This window comes from Schistocerca gregaria, chromosome 3 (assembly GCF_023897955.1).
Source record: "Schistocerca gregaria isolate iqSchGreg1 chromosome 3, iqSchGreg1.2, whole genome shotgun sequence".
Classification (NCBI taxonomy): Eukaryota; Metazoa; Arthropoda; class Insecta; order Orthoptera; family Acrididae; genus Schistocerca; species Schistocerca gregaria.
In genome coordinates, this window is record NC_064922.1 from 21,209,594 (window position 1) to 21,222,024 (window position 12,431).

A 12,431-nucleotide genomic window follows, 5' to 3' on the forward strand; every position below is an offset into this window, starting at 1 on the left:
GCGCCGATTTCACGTAAATCCCACTGCACGTTCCCATTCTTTGCGTGCAGTCGGCTGCTACTGGTGTTGCTGGTTGTGACTGCTGATAACAGATGCCGTAGCAATCAATTCATCGAGTGAGTTGTATGTTTTGCGATAGTCTGTCTCTGACAAGGAAGCACAGGTGATATAGGTGCGAACACAGAAAGCTTGCAGCCCCTCGCTGCCTGCAGACACAGGGCAGCCACACTAGAAGAGCGGCCTAAGCCGTAGGCGAAATGTGCTCATTCGCTTTGGCGCGACGTCGAACTATAAATAAGGCTGTCACTAGCGTGAGCGTTGCGTGAGCGTCGTGTAAAGTCGGAAAAGTCATCTGCATGGGTGATTGCCAAGTTTGGGGAGCGTTTCGTAGTACGATCAGTGCAAAGGGGAAGCGGAAACTTGTTGTGTCCCAGTGTTTTGCAGTTGGACGACAAGAGTTTGACACAGTAGCAAAGAGCGAGGCACTGAGTTGGCATGAACAATGGAGAGCACAATGGGGCTTGAGATGTGCTTGTTACCTCAGGTGCTGTGTGATTGTCGACAAGGAGTGAAATGGACCAATTTGTGACCGCCCTTTCAATTTAAGACGTTCAAAACAGACGGAATTTGCATTCGTAATACCAGAGCATCGAAACTACTTGGAACTCTTGTGTATATGAACGTGTCCGCGCCTTTGTATTCTGGTACCTTCGCCGCTACAAACCAACCAACCATCGTGTCCGTACACATCAGAGTCGCAAACAATGGAGAATAGCCAGGCTTGGTCGTGTGTGTAGCTGTAGCTCAGTTGGCAGATCGTTCGCTTAGCGTGTGAACGGTCTGGGTTTCAAGCCTCGGCTCCTCCATGTTTTGTGGTCAGTGCATGGTAAGTGTTGGTCGCAGCGAACATAAACGCACGCAGGAAGTTGCAAAACCAGCGTCACAGACTGATATGATGTATACTGTCATAAGGAGAGCAAGATGTAAGTGTGGGGACCGGCTGTTATCGTGGTGTCATCGAGTGCAGATCTGTCTTAGGTATCACGGCTTAACGTCATTGAAGTCTAGAGGTGGACAACACGTTCGTCTTACTCAGAGCGGTGTCTGAACTCTATTTTCGACGTTATGCGTGCCACTTTCATTGTGGCCAACTACGATTCGATACAGAATGCACGAAACCTGAAAGACACCCTCACTGATACATAGAGAGTAGTGTTTGTCTGCGGAATAATGGGAGTGCAAGGGTCTGTGACGTTGATATGACTGTATGTAGCACTACTAGTTATCGGGGGGGTGGGCGTAGCTCAGATGGTAGAGCGCTCGCTTAGCGTGCGAGAGGTACTGGGATCGATACCCAGCGCCTCCAGAATTTTTAACACACCCACATGCGCACCTTGCGATGCAAGTGGAATAATTCCCAACCGGCAGAGGTGTGTAGGCAGATACAAGCGAACGATTAGCATCCACAATTGCGCCGATTTCACGTAAATCCCACTGCACGTTCCCATTCTTTGCGTGCAGTCGGCTGCTACTGGTGTTGCTGGTTGTGACTGCTGATAACAGATGCCGTAGCAATCAATTCATGGAGTGAGTTGTATGTTTTGCGATAGTCTGTCTCTGACAAGGAAGCACAGGTGATATAGGTGCGAACACAGAAAGCTTGCAGCCCCTCGCTGCCTGCAGACACAGGGCAGCCACACTAGAAGAGCGGCCTAAGCCGTAGGCGAAATGTGCTCATTCGCTTTGGCGCGACGTCGAACTATAAATAAGGCTGTCACTAGCGTGAGCGTCGTGTAAAGTCGGAAAAGTCATCTGCATGGGTGATTGCCAAGTTTGGGGAGCGTTTCGTAGTACGATCAGTGCAAAGGGGAAGCGGAAACTTGTTGTGTCCCAGTGTTTTGCAGTTGGACGACAAGAGTTTGACACAGTAGCAAAGAGCGAGGCACTGAGTTGGCATGAACAATGGAGAGCACAATGGGGCTTGAGATGTGCTTGTTACCTCAGGTGCTGTGTGATTGTGGACAAGGAGTGAAATGGACCAATTTGTGACCGCCCTTTCAATTTAAGACGTTCAAAACAGACGGAATTTGCATTCGTAATACCAGAGCATCGAAACTACTTGGAACTCTTGTGTATATGAACGTGTCCGCGCCTTTGTATTCTGGTACCTTCGCCGCTACAAACCAACCAACCATCGTGTCCGTGCACATCAGAGTCGCAAACAATGGAGAATAGCCAGGCTTGGTCGTGTGTGTAGCTGTAGCTCAGTTGGCAGATCGTTCGCTTAGCGTGTGAACGGTCTGGGTTTCAAGCCCCGGCTCCTCCATGTTTTGTGGTCAGTGCATGGTAAGTGTTGGTCGCAGCGAACATAAACGCACGCAGGAAGTTGCAAAACCAGCGTCACAGACTGATATGATGTATACTGTCATAAGGAGAGCAAGATGTAAGTGTGGGGACCGGCTGTTATCGTGGTGTCATCGAGTGCAGATCTGTCTTAGGTATCACGGCTTAACGTCATTGAAGTCTAGAGGTGGACAACACGTTCGTCTTACTCAGAGCGGTGTCTGAACTCTATTTTCGACGTTATGCGTGCCACTTTCATTGTGGCCAACTACGATTCGATACAGAATGCACGAAACCTGAAAGACACCCTCACTGATACATAGAGAGTAGTGTTTGTCTGCGGAATAATGGGAGTGCAAGGGTCTGTGACGTTGATATGACTGTATGTAGCAATACTAGTTATCGGGGGGGTGGGCGTAGATCAGATGGTAGAGCGCTCGCTTAGCGTGCGAGAGGTACTGGGATCGATACCCAGCGCCTCCAGAATTTTTAACACACCTACATGCGCACCTTGCGATGCAAGTGGAATAATTCCCAACCGGCAGAGGTGTGTAGGCAGATACAAGCGAACGATTAGCATCCACAATTGCGCCGATTTCACGTAAATCCCACTGCACGTTCCCATTCCTTGCGTGCAGTCGGCTGCTACTTGTGTTGCTGGTTGTGACTGCTGATAACAGATGCCGTAGCAATCAATTCATCGAGTGAGTTGTATGTTTTGCGATAGTCTGTCTCTGACAAGGAAGCACAGGTGATATAGGTGCGAACACAGAAAGCTTGCAGCCCCTCGCTGCCTGCAGACACAGGGCAGCCACACTAGAAGAGCGGCCTAAGCCGTAGGCGAAATGTGCTCATTCGCTTTGGCGCGACGTCGAACTATAAATAAGGCTGTCACTAGCGTGAGCGTCGTGTAAAGTCGGAAAAGTCATCTGCATGGGTGATTGCCAAGTTTGGGGAGCGTTTCGTAGTACGATCAGTGCAAAGGGGAAGCGGAAACTTGTTGTGTCCCAGTGTTTTGCAGTTGGACGACAAGAGTTTGACACAGTAGCAAAGAGCGAGGCACTGAGTTGGCATGAACAATGGAGAGCACAATGGGGCTTGAGATGTGCTTGTTACCTCAGGTGCTGTGTGATTGTCGACAAGGAGTGAAATGGACCAATTTGTGACCGCCCTTTCAATTTAAGACGTTCAAAACAGACGGAATTTGCATTCGTAATACCAGAGCATCGAAACTACTTGGAACTCTTGTGTATATGAACGTGTCCGCGCCTTTGTATTCTGGTACCTTCGCCGCTACAAACCAACCAACCATCGTGTCCGTACACATCAGAGTCGCAAACAATGGAGAATAGCCAGGCTTGGTCGTGTGTGTAGCTGTAGCTCAGTTGGCAGATCGTTCGCTTAGCGTGTGAACGGTCTGGGTTTCAAGCCTCGGCTCCTCCATGTTTTGTGGTCAGTGCATGGTAAGTGTTGGTCGCAGCGAACATAAACGCACGCAAGAAGTTGCAAAACCAGCGTCACAGACTGATATGATGTATACTGTCATAAGGAGAGCAAGATGTAAGTGTGGGGACCGGCTGTTATCGTGGTGTCATCGAGTGCAGATCTGTCTTAGGTATCACGGCTTAACGTCATTGAAGTCTAGAGGTGGACAACACGTTCGTCTTACTCAGAGCGGTGTCTGAACTCTATTTTCGACGTTATGCGTGCCACTTTCATTGTGGCCAACTACGATTCGATACAGAATGCACGAAACCTGAAAGACACCCTCACTGATACATAGAGAGTAGTGTTTGTCTGCGGAATAATGGGAGTGCAAGGGTCTGTGACGTTGATATGACTGTATGTAGCACTACTAGTTATCGGGGGGGTGGGCGTAGCTCAGATGGTAGAGCGCTCGCTTAGCGTGCGAGAGGTACTGGGATCGATACCCAGCGCCTCCAGAATTTTTAACACACCTACATGCGCACCTTGCGATGCAAGTGGAATAATTCCCAACCGGCAGAGGTTTGTAGGCAGATACAAGCGAACGATTAGCATCCACAATTGCGCCGATTTCACGTAAATCCCACTGCACGTTCCCATTCTTTGCGTGCAGTCGGCTGCTACTGGTGTTGCTGGTTGTGACTGCTGATAACAGATGCCGTAGCAATCAATTCATGGAGTGAGTTGTATGTTTTGCGATAGTCTGTCTCTGACAAGGAAGCACAGGTGATATAGGTGCGAACACAGAAAGCTTGCAGCCCCTCGCTGCCTGCAGACACAGGGCAGCCACACTAGAAGAGCGGCCTAAGCCGTAGGCGAAATGTGCTCATTCGCTTTGGCGCGACGTCGAACTATAAATAAGGCTGTCACTAGCGTGAGCGTCGTGTAAAGTCGGAAAAGTCATCTGCATGGGTGATTGCCAAGTTTGGGGAGCGTTTCGTAGTACGATCAGTGCAAAGGGGAAGCGGAAACTTGTTGTGTCCCAGTGTTTTGCAGTTGGACGACAAGAGTTTGACACAGTAGCAAAGAGCGAGGCACTGAGTTGGCATGAACAATGGAGAGCACAATGGGGCTTGAGATGTGCTTGTTACCTCAGGTGCTGTGTGATTGTGGACAAGGAGTGAAATGGACCAATTTGTGACCGCCCTTTCAATTTAAGACGTTCAAAGCAGACGTAATTTGCATTCGTAATACCAGAGCATCGAAACTACTTGGAACTCTTGTGTATATGAACGTGTCCGCGCCTTTGTATTCTGGTACCTTCGCCGCTACAAACCAACCAACCATCGTGTCCGTGCACATCAGAGCCGCAAACAATGGAGAATAGCCAGGCTTGGTCGTGTGTGTAGCTGTAGCTCAGTTGGCAGATCGTTCGCTTAGCGTGTGAACGGTCTCGGTTTCAAGCCCCGGCTCCTCCATGTTTTGTGGTCAGTGCATGGTAAGTGTTGGTCGCAGCGAACATAAACGCACGCAGGAAGTTGCAAAACCAGCGTCACAGACTGATATGATGTATACTGTCATAAGGAGAGCAAGATGTAAGTGTGGGGACCGGCTGTTATCGTGGTGTCATCGAGTGCAGATCTGTCTTAGGTATCACGGCTTAACGTCATTGAAGTCTAGAGGTGGACAACACGTTCGTCTTACTCAGAGCGGTGTCTGAACTCTATTTTCGACGTTATGCGTGCCACTTTCATTGTGGCCAACTACGATTCGATACAGAATGCACGAAACCTGAAAGACACCCTCACTGATACATAGAGAGTAGTGTTTGTCTGCGGAATAATGGGAGTGCAAGGGTCTGTGACGTTGATATGACTGTATGTAGCACTACTAGTTATCGGGGGGGTGGGCGTAGCTCAGATGGTAGAGCGCTCGCTTAGCGTGCGAGAGGTACTGGGATCGATACCCAGCGCCTCCAGAATTTTTAACACACCCACATGCGCACCTTGCGATGCAAGTGGAATAATTCCCAACCGGCAGAGGTGTGTAGGCAGATACAAGCGAACGATTAGCATCCACAATTGCGCCGATTTCACGTAAATCCCACTGCACGTTCCCATTCTTTGCGTGCAGTCGGCTGCTACTGGTGTTGCTGGTTGTGACTGCTGATAACAGATGCCGTAGCAATCAATTCATGGAGTGAGTTGTATGTTTTGCGATAGTCTGTCTCTGACAAGGAAGCACAGGTGATATAGGTGCGAACACAGAAAGCTTGCAGCCCCTCGCTGCCTGCAGACACAGGGCAGCCACACTAGAAGAGCGGCCTAAGCCGTAGGCGAAATGTGCTCATTCGCTTTGGCGCGACGTCGAACTATAAATAAGGCTGTCACTAGCGTGAGCGTCGTGTAAAGTCGGAAAAGTCATCTGCATGGGTGATTGCCAAGTTTGGGGAGCGTTTCGTAGTACGATCAGTGCAAAGGGGAAGCGGAAACTTGTTGTGTCCCAGTGTTTTGCAGTTGGACGACAAGAGTTTGACACAGTAGCAAAGAGCGAGGCACTGAGTTGGCATGAACAATGGAGAGCACAATGGGGCTTGAGATGTGCTTGTTACCTCAGGTGCTGTGTGATTGTGGACAAGGAGTGAAATGGACCAATTTGTGACCGCCCTTTCAATTTAAGACGTTCAAAACAGACGGAATTTGCATTCGTAATACCAGAGCATCGAAACTACTTGGAACTCTTGTGTATATGAACGTGTCCGCGCCTTTGTATTCTGGTACCTTCGCCGCTACAAACCAACCAACCATCGTGTCCGTGCACATCAGAGTCGCAAACAATGGAGAATAGCCAGGCTTGGTCGTGTGTGTAGCTGTAGCTCAGTTGGCAGATCGTTCGCTTAGCGTGTGAACGGTCTGGGTTTCAAGCCCCGGCTCCTCCATGTTTTGTGGTCAGTGCATGGTAAGTGTTGGTCGCAGCGAACATAAACGCACGCAGGAAGTTGCAAAACCAGCGTCACAGACTGATATGATGTATACTGTCATAAGGAGAGCAAGATGTAAGTGTGGGGACCGGCTGTTATCGTGGTGTCATCGAGTGCAGATCTGTCTTAGGTATCACGGCTTAACGTCATTGAAGTCTAGAGGTGGACAACACGTTCGTCTTACTCAGAGCGGTGTCTGAACTCTATTTTCGACGTTATGCGTGCCACTTTCATTGTGGCCAACTACGATTCGATACAGAATGCACGAAACCTGAAAGACACCCTCACTGATACATAGAGAGTAGTGTTTGTCTGCGGAATAATGGGAGTGCAAGGGTCTGTGACGTTGATATGACTGTATGTAGCAATACTAGTTATCGGGGGGGTGGGCGTAGATCAGATGGTAGAGCGCTCGCTTAGCGTGCGAGAGGTACTGGGATCGATACCCAGCGCCTCCAGAATTTTTAACACACCTACATGCGCACCTTGCGATGCAAGTGGAATAATTCCCAACCGGCAGAGGTGTGTAGGCAGATACAAGCGAACGATTAGCATCCACAATTGCGCCGATTTCACGTAAATCCCACTGCACGTTCCCATTCCTTGCGTGCAGTCGGCTGCTACTTGTGTTGCTGGTTGTGACTGCTGATAACAGATGCCGTAGCAATCAATTCATCGAGTGAGTTGTATGTTTTGCGATAGTCTGTCTCTGACAAGGAAGCACAGGTGATATAGGTGCGAACACAGAAAGCTTGCAGCCCCTCGCTGCCTGCAGACACAGGGCAGCCACACTAGAAGAGCGGCCTAAGCCGTAGGCGAAATGTGCTCATTCGCTTTGGCGCGACGTCGAACTATAAATAAGGCTGTCACTAGCGTGAGCGTCGTGTAAAGTCGGAAAAGTCATCTGCATGGGTGATTGCCAAGTTTGGGGAGCGTTTCGTAGTACGATCAGTGCAAAGGGGAAGCGGAAACTTGTTGTGTCCCAGTGTTTTGCAGTTGGACGACAAGAGTTTGACACAGTAGCAAAGAGCGAGGCACTGAGTTGGCATGAACAATGGAGAGCACAATGGGGCTTGAGATGTGCTTGTTACCTCAGGTGCTGTGTGATTGTCGACAAGGAGTGAAATGGACCAATTTGTGACCGCCCTTTCAATTTAAGACGTTCAAAACAGACGGAATTTGCATTCGTAATACCAGAGCATCGAAACTACTTGGAACTCTTGTGTATATGAACGTGTCCGCGCCTTTGTATTCTGGTACCTTCGCCGCTACAAACCAACCAACCATCGTGTCCGTACACATCAGAGTCGCAAACAATGGAGAATAGCCAGGCTTGGTCGTGTGTGTAGCTGTAGCTCAGTTGGCAGATCGTTCGCTTAGCGTGTGAACGGTCTGGGTTTCAAGCCTCGGCTCCTCCATGTTTTGTGGTCAGTGCATGGTAAGTGTTGGTCGCAGCGAACATAAACGCACGCAGGAAGTTGCAAAACCAGCGTCACAGACTGATATGATGTATACTGTCATAAGGAGAGCAAGATGTAAGTGTGGGGACCGGCTGTTATCGTGGTGTCATCGAGTGCAGATCTGTCTTAGGTATCACGGCTTAACGTCATTGAAGTCTAGAGGTGGACAACACGTTCGTCTTACTCAGAGCGGTGTCTGAACTCTATTTTCGACGTTATGCGTGCCACTTTCATTGTGGCCAACTACGATTCGATACAGAATGCACGAAACCTGAAAGACACCCTCACTGATACATAGAGAGTAGTGTTTGTCTGCGGAATAATGGGAGTGCAAGGGTCTGTGACGTTGATATGACTGTATGTAGCACTACTAGTTATCGGGGGGGTGGGCGTAGCTCAGATGGTAGAGCGCTCGCTTAGCGTGCGAGAGGTACTGGGATCGATACCCAGCGCCTCCAGAATTTTTAACACACCTACATGCGCACCTTGCGATGCAAGTGGAATAATTCCCAACCGGCAGAGGTTTGTAGGCAGATACAAGCGAACGATTAGCATCCACAATTGCGCCGATTTCACGTAAATCCCACTGCACGTTCCCATTCTTTGCGTGCAGTCGGCTGCTACTGGTGTTGCTGGTTGTGACTGCTGATAACAGATGCCGTAGCAATCAATTCATGGAGTGAGTTGTATGTTTTGCGATAGTCTGTCTCTGACAAGGAAGCACAGGTGATATAGGTGCGAACACAGAAAGCTTGCAGCCCCTCGCTGCCTGCAGACACAGGGCAGCCACACTAGAAGAGCGGCCTAAGCCGTAGGCGAAATGTGCTCATTCGCTTTGGCGCGACGTCGAACTATAAATAAGGCTGTCACTAGCGTGAGCGTCGTGTAAAGTCGGAAAAGTCATCTGCATGGGTGATTGCCAAGTTTGGGGAGCGTTTCGTAGTACGATCAGTGCAAAGGGGAAGCGGAAACTTGTTGTGTCCCAGTGTTTTGCAGTTGGACGACAAGAGTTTGACACAGTAGCAAAGAGCGAGGCACTGAGTTGGCATGAACAATGGAGAGCACAATGGGGCTTGAGATGTGCTTGTTACCTCAGGTGCTGTGTGATTGTGGACAAGGAGTGAAATGGACCAATTTGTGACCGCCCTTTCAATTTAAGACGTTCAAAGCAGACGTAATTTGCATTCGTAATACCAGAGCATCGAAACTACTTGGAACTCTTGTGTATATGAACGTGTCCGCGCCTTTGTATTCTGGTACCTTCGCCGCTACAAACCAACCAACCATCGTGTCCGTGCACATCAGAGCCGCAAACAATGGAGAATAGCCAGGCTTGGTCGTGTGTGTAGCTGTAGCTCAGTTGGCAGATCGTTCGCTTAGCGTGTGAACGGTCTCGGTTTCAAGCCCCGGCTCCTCCATGTTTTGTGGTCAGTGCATGGTAAGTGTTGGTCGCAGCGAACATAAACGCACGCAGGAAGTTGCAAAACCAGCGTCACAGACTGATATGATGTATACTGTCATAAGGAGAGCAAGATGTAAGTGTGGGGACCGGCTGTTATCGTGGTGTCATCGAGTGCAGATCTGTCTTAGGTATCACGGCTTAACGTCATTGAAGTCTAGAGGTGGACAACACGTTCGTCTTACTCAGAGCGGTGTCTGAACTCTATTTTCGACGTTATGCGTGCCACTTTCATTGTGGCCAACTACGATTCGATACAGAATGCACGAAACCTGAAAGACACCCTCACTGATACATAGAGAGTAGTGTTTGTCTGCGGAATAATGGGAGTGCAAGGGTCTGTGACGTTGATATGACTGTATGTAGCAATACTAGTTATCGGGGGGGTGGGCGTAGATCAGATGGTAGAGCGCTCGCTTAGCGTGCGAGAGGTACTGGGATCGATACCCAGCGCCTCCAGAATTTTTAACACACCTACATGCGCACCTTGCGATGCAAGTGGAATAATTCCCAACCGGCAGAGGTGTGTAGGCAGATACAAGCGAACGATTAGCATCCACAATTGCGCCGATTTCACGTAAATCCCACTGCACGTTCCCATTCCTTGCGTGCAGTCGGCTGCTACTGGTGTTGCTGGTTGTGACTGCTGATAACAGATGCCGTAGCAATCAATTCATGGAGTGAGTTGTATGTTTTGCGATAGTCTGTCTCTGACAAGGAAGCACAGGTGATATAGGTGCGAACACAGAAAGCTTGCAGCCCCTCGCTGCCCGCAGACACAGGGCAGCCACACTAGAAGAGCGGCCTAAGCCGTAGGCGAAATGTGCTCATTCGCTTTGGCGCGACGTCGAACTATAAATAAGGCTGTCACTAGCGTGAGCGTTGCGTGAGCGTCGTGTAAAGTCGGAAAAGTCATCTGCATGGGTGATTGCCAAGTTTGGGGAGCGTTTCGTAGTACGATCAGTGCAAAGGGGAAGCGGAAACTTGTTGTGTCCCAGTGTTTTGCAGTTGGACGACAAGAGTTTGACACAGTAGCAAAGAGCGAGGCACTGAGTTGGCATGAACAATGGAGAGCACAATGGGGCTTGAGATGTGCTTGTTACCTCAGGTGCTGTGTGATTGTGGACAAGGAGTGAAATGGACCAATTTGTGACCGCCCTTTCAATTTAAGACGTTCAAAACAAACGGAATTTGCATTCGTAATACCAGAGCATCGAAACTACTTGGAACTCTTGTGTATATGAACGTGTCCGCGCCTTTGTATTCTGGTACCTTCGCCGCTACAAACCAACCAACCATCGTGTCCGTGCACATCAGAGTCGCAAACAATGGAGAATAGCCAGGCTTGGTCGTGTGTGTAGCTGTAGCTCAGTTGGCAGATCGTTCGCTTAGCGTGTGAACGGTCTGGGTTTCAAGCCCCGGCTCCTCCATGTTTTGTGGTCAGTGCATGGTAAGTGTTGGTCGCAGCGAACATAAACGCACGCAGGAAGTTGCAAAACCAGCGTCACAGACTGATATGATGTATACTGTCATAAGGAGAGCAAGATGTAAGTGTGGGGACCGGCTGTTATCGTGGTGTCATCGAGTGCAGATCTGTCTTAGGTATCACGGCTTAACGTCATTGAAGTCTAGAGGTGGACAACACGTTCGTCTTACTCAGAGCGGTGTCTGAACTCTATTTTCGACGTTATGCGTGCCACTTTCATTGTGGCCAACTACGATTCGATACAGAATGCACGAAACCTGAAAGACACCCTCACTGATACATAGAGAGTAGTGTTTGTCTGCGGAATAATGGGAGTGCAAGGGTCTGTGACGTTGATATGACTGTATGTAGCAATACTAGTTATCGGGGGGGTGGGCGTAGATCAGATGGTAGAGCGCTCGCTAAGCGTGCGAGAGGTACTGGGATCGATACCCAGCGCCTCCAGAATTTTTAACACACCTACATGCGCACCTTGCGATGCAAGTGGAATAATTCCCAACCGGCAGAGGTGTGTAGGCAGATACAAGCGAACGATTAGCATCCACAATTGCGCCGATTTCACGTAAATCCCACTGCACGTTCCCATTCCTTGCGTGCAGTCGGCTGCTACTGGTGTTGCTGGTTGTGACTGCTGATAACAGATGCCGTAGCAATCAATTCATGGAGTGAGTTGTATGTTTTGCGATAGTCTGTCTCTGACAAGGAAGCACAGGTGATATAGGTGCGAACACAGAAAGCTTGCAGCCCCTCGCTGCCCGCAGACACAGGGCAGCCACACTAGAAGAGCGGCCTAAGCCGTAGGCGAAATGTGCTCATTCGCTTTGGCGCGACGTCGAACTATAAATAAGGCTGTCACTAGCGTGAGCGTTGCGTGAGCGTCGTGTAAAGTCGGAAAAGTCATCTGCATGGGTGATTGCCAAGTTTGGGGAGCGTTTCGTAGTACGATCAGTGCAAAGGGGAAGCGGAAACTTGTTGTGTCCCAGTGTTTTGCAGTTGGACGACAAGAGTTTGACACAGTAGCAAAGAGCGAGGCACTGAGTTGGCATGAACAATGGAGAGCACAATGGGGCTTGAGATGTGCTTGTTACCTCAGGTGCTGTGTGATTGTGGACAAGGAGTGAAATGGACCAATTTGTGACCGCCCTTTCAATTTAAGACGTTCAAAACAGACGGAATTTGCATTCGTAATACCAGAGCATCGAAACTACTTGGAACTCTTGTGTATATGAACGTGTCCGCGCCTTTGTATTCTGGTACCTTCGCCGCTACAAACGAACC

At 49.4% G+C, this 12,431-nt stretch overlaps 4 non-coding genes across 4 annotated transcripts; all 4 read left to right on the forward strand.

Moving 5' to 3' along the window:
• Nucleotides 1–1,292: 1,292 nt before the first annotated feature.
• Nucleotides 1,293–1,366, forward strand: Trnaa-agc (transfer RNA alanine (anticodon AGC)). The gene has a single exon. It is a non-coding gene; the product is annotated as a tRNA-Ala (tRNA).
• A 2,846-nt stretch (nt 1,367–4,212) lies between these two features.
• On the forward strand, nt 4,213–4,286 carry Trnaa-agc (transfer RNA alanine (anticodon AGC)). Its single transcript has one exon. It is a non-coding gene; the product is annotated as a tRNA-Ala (tRNA).
• Nucleotides 4,287–5,672: 1,386 nt separating this feature from the next.
• On the forward strand, nt 5,673–5,746 carry Trnaa-agc (transfer RNA alanine (anticodon AGC)). Its single transcript has one exon. It is a non-coding gene; the product is annotated as a tRNA-Ala (tRNA).
• Nucleotides 5,747–8,592: 2,846 nt separating this feature from the next.
• On the forward strand, nt 8,593–8,666 carry Trnaa-agc (transfer RNA alanine (anticodon AGC)). Its single transcript has one exon. It is a non-coding gene; the product is annotated as a tRNA-Ala (tRNA).
• Nucleotides 8,667–12,431: the final 3,765 nt, after the last annotated feature.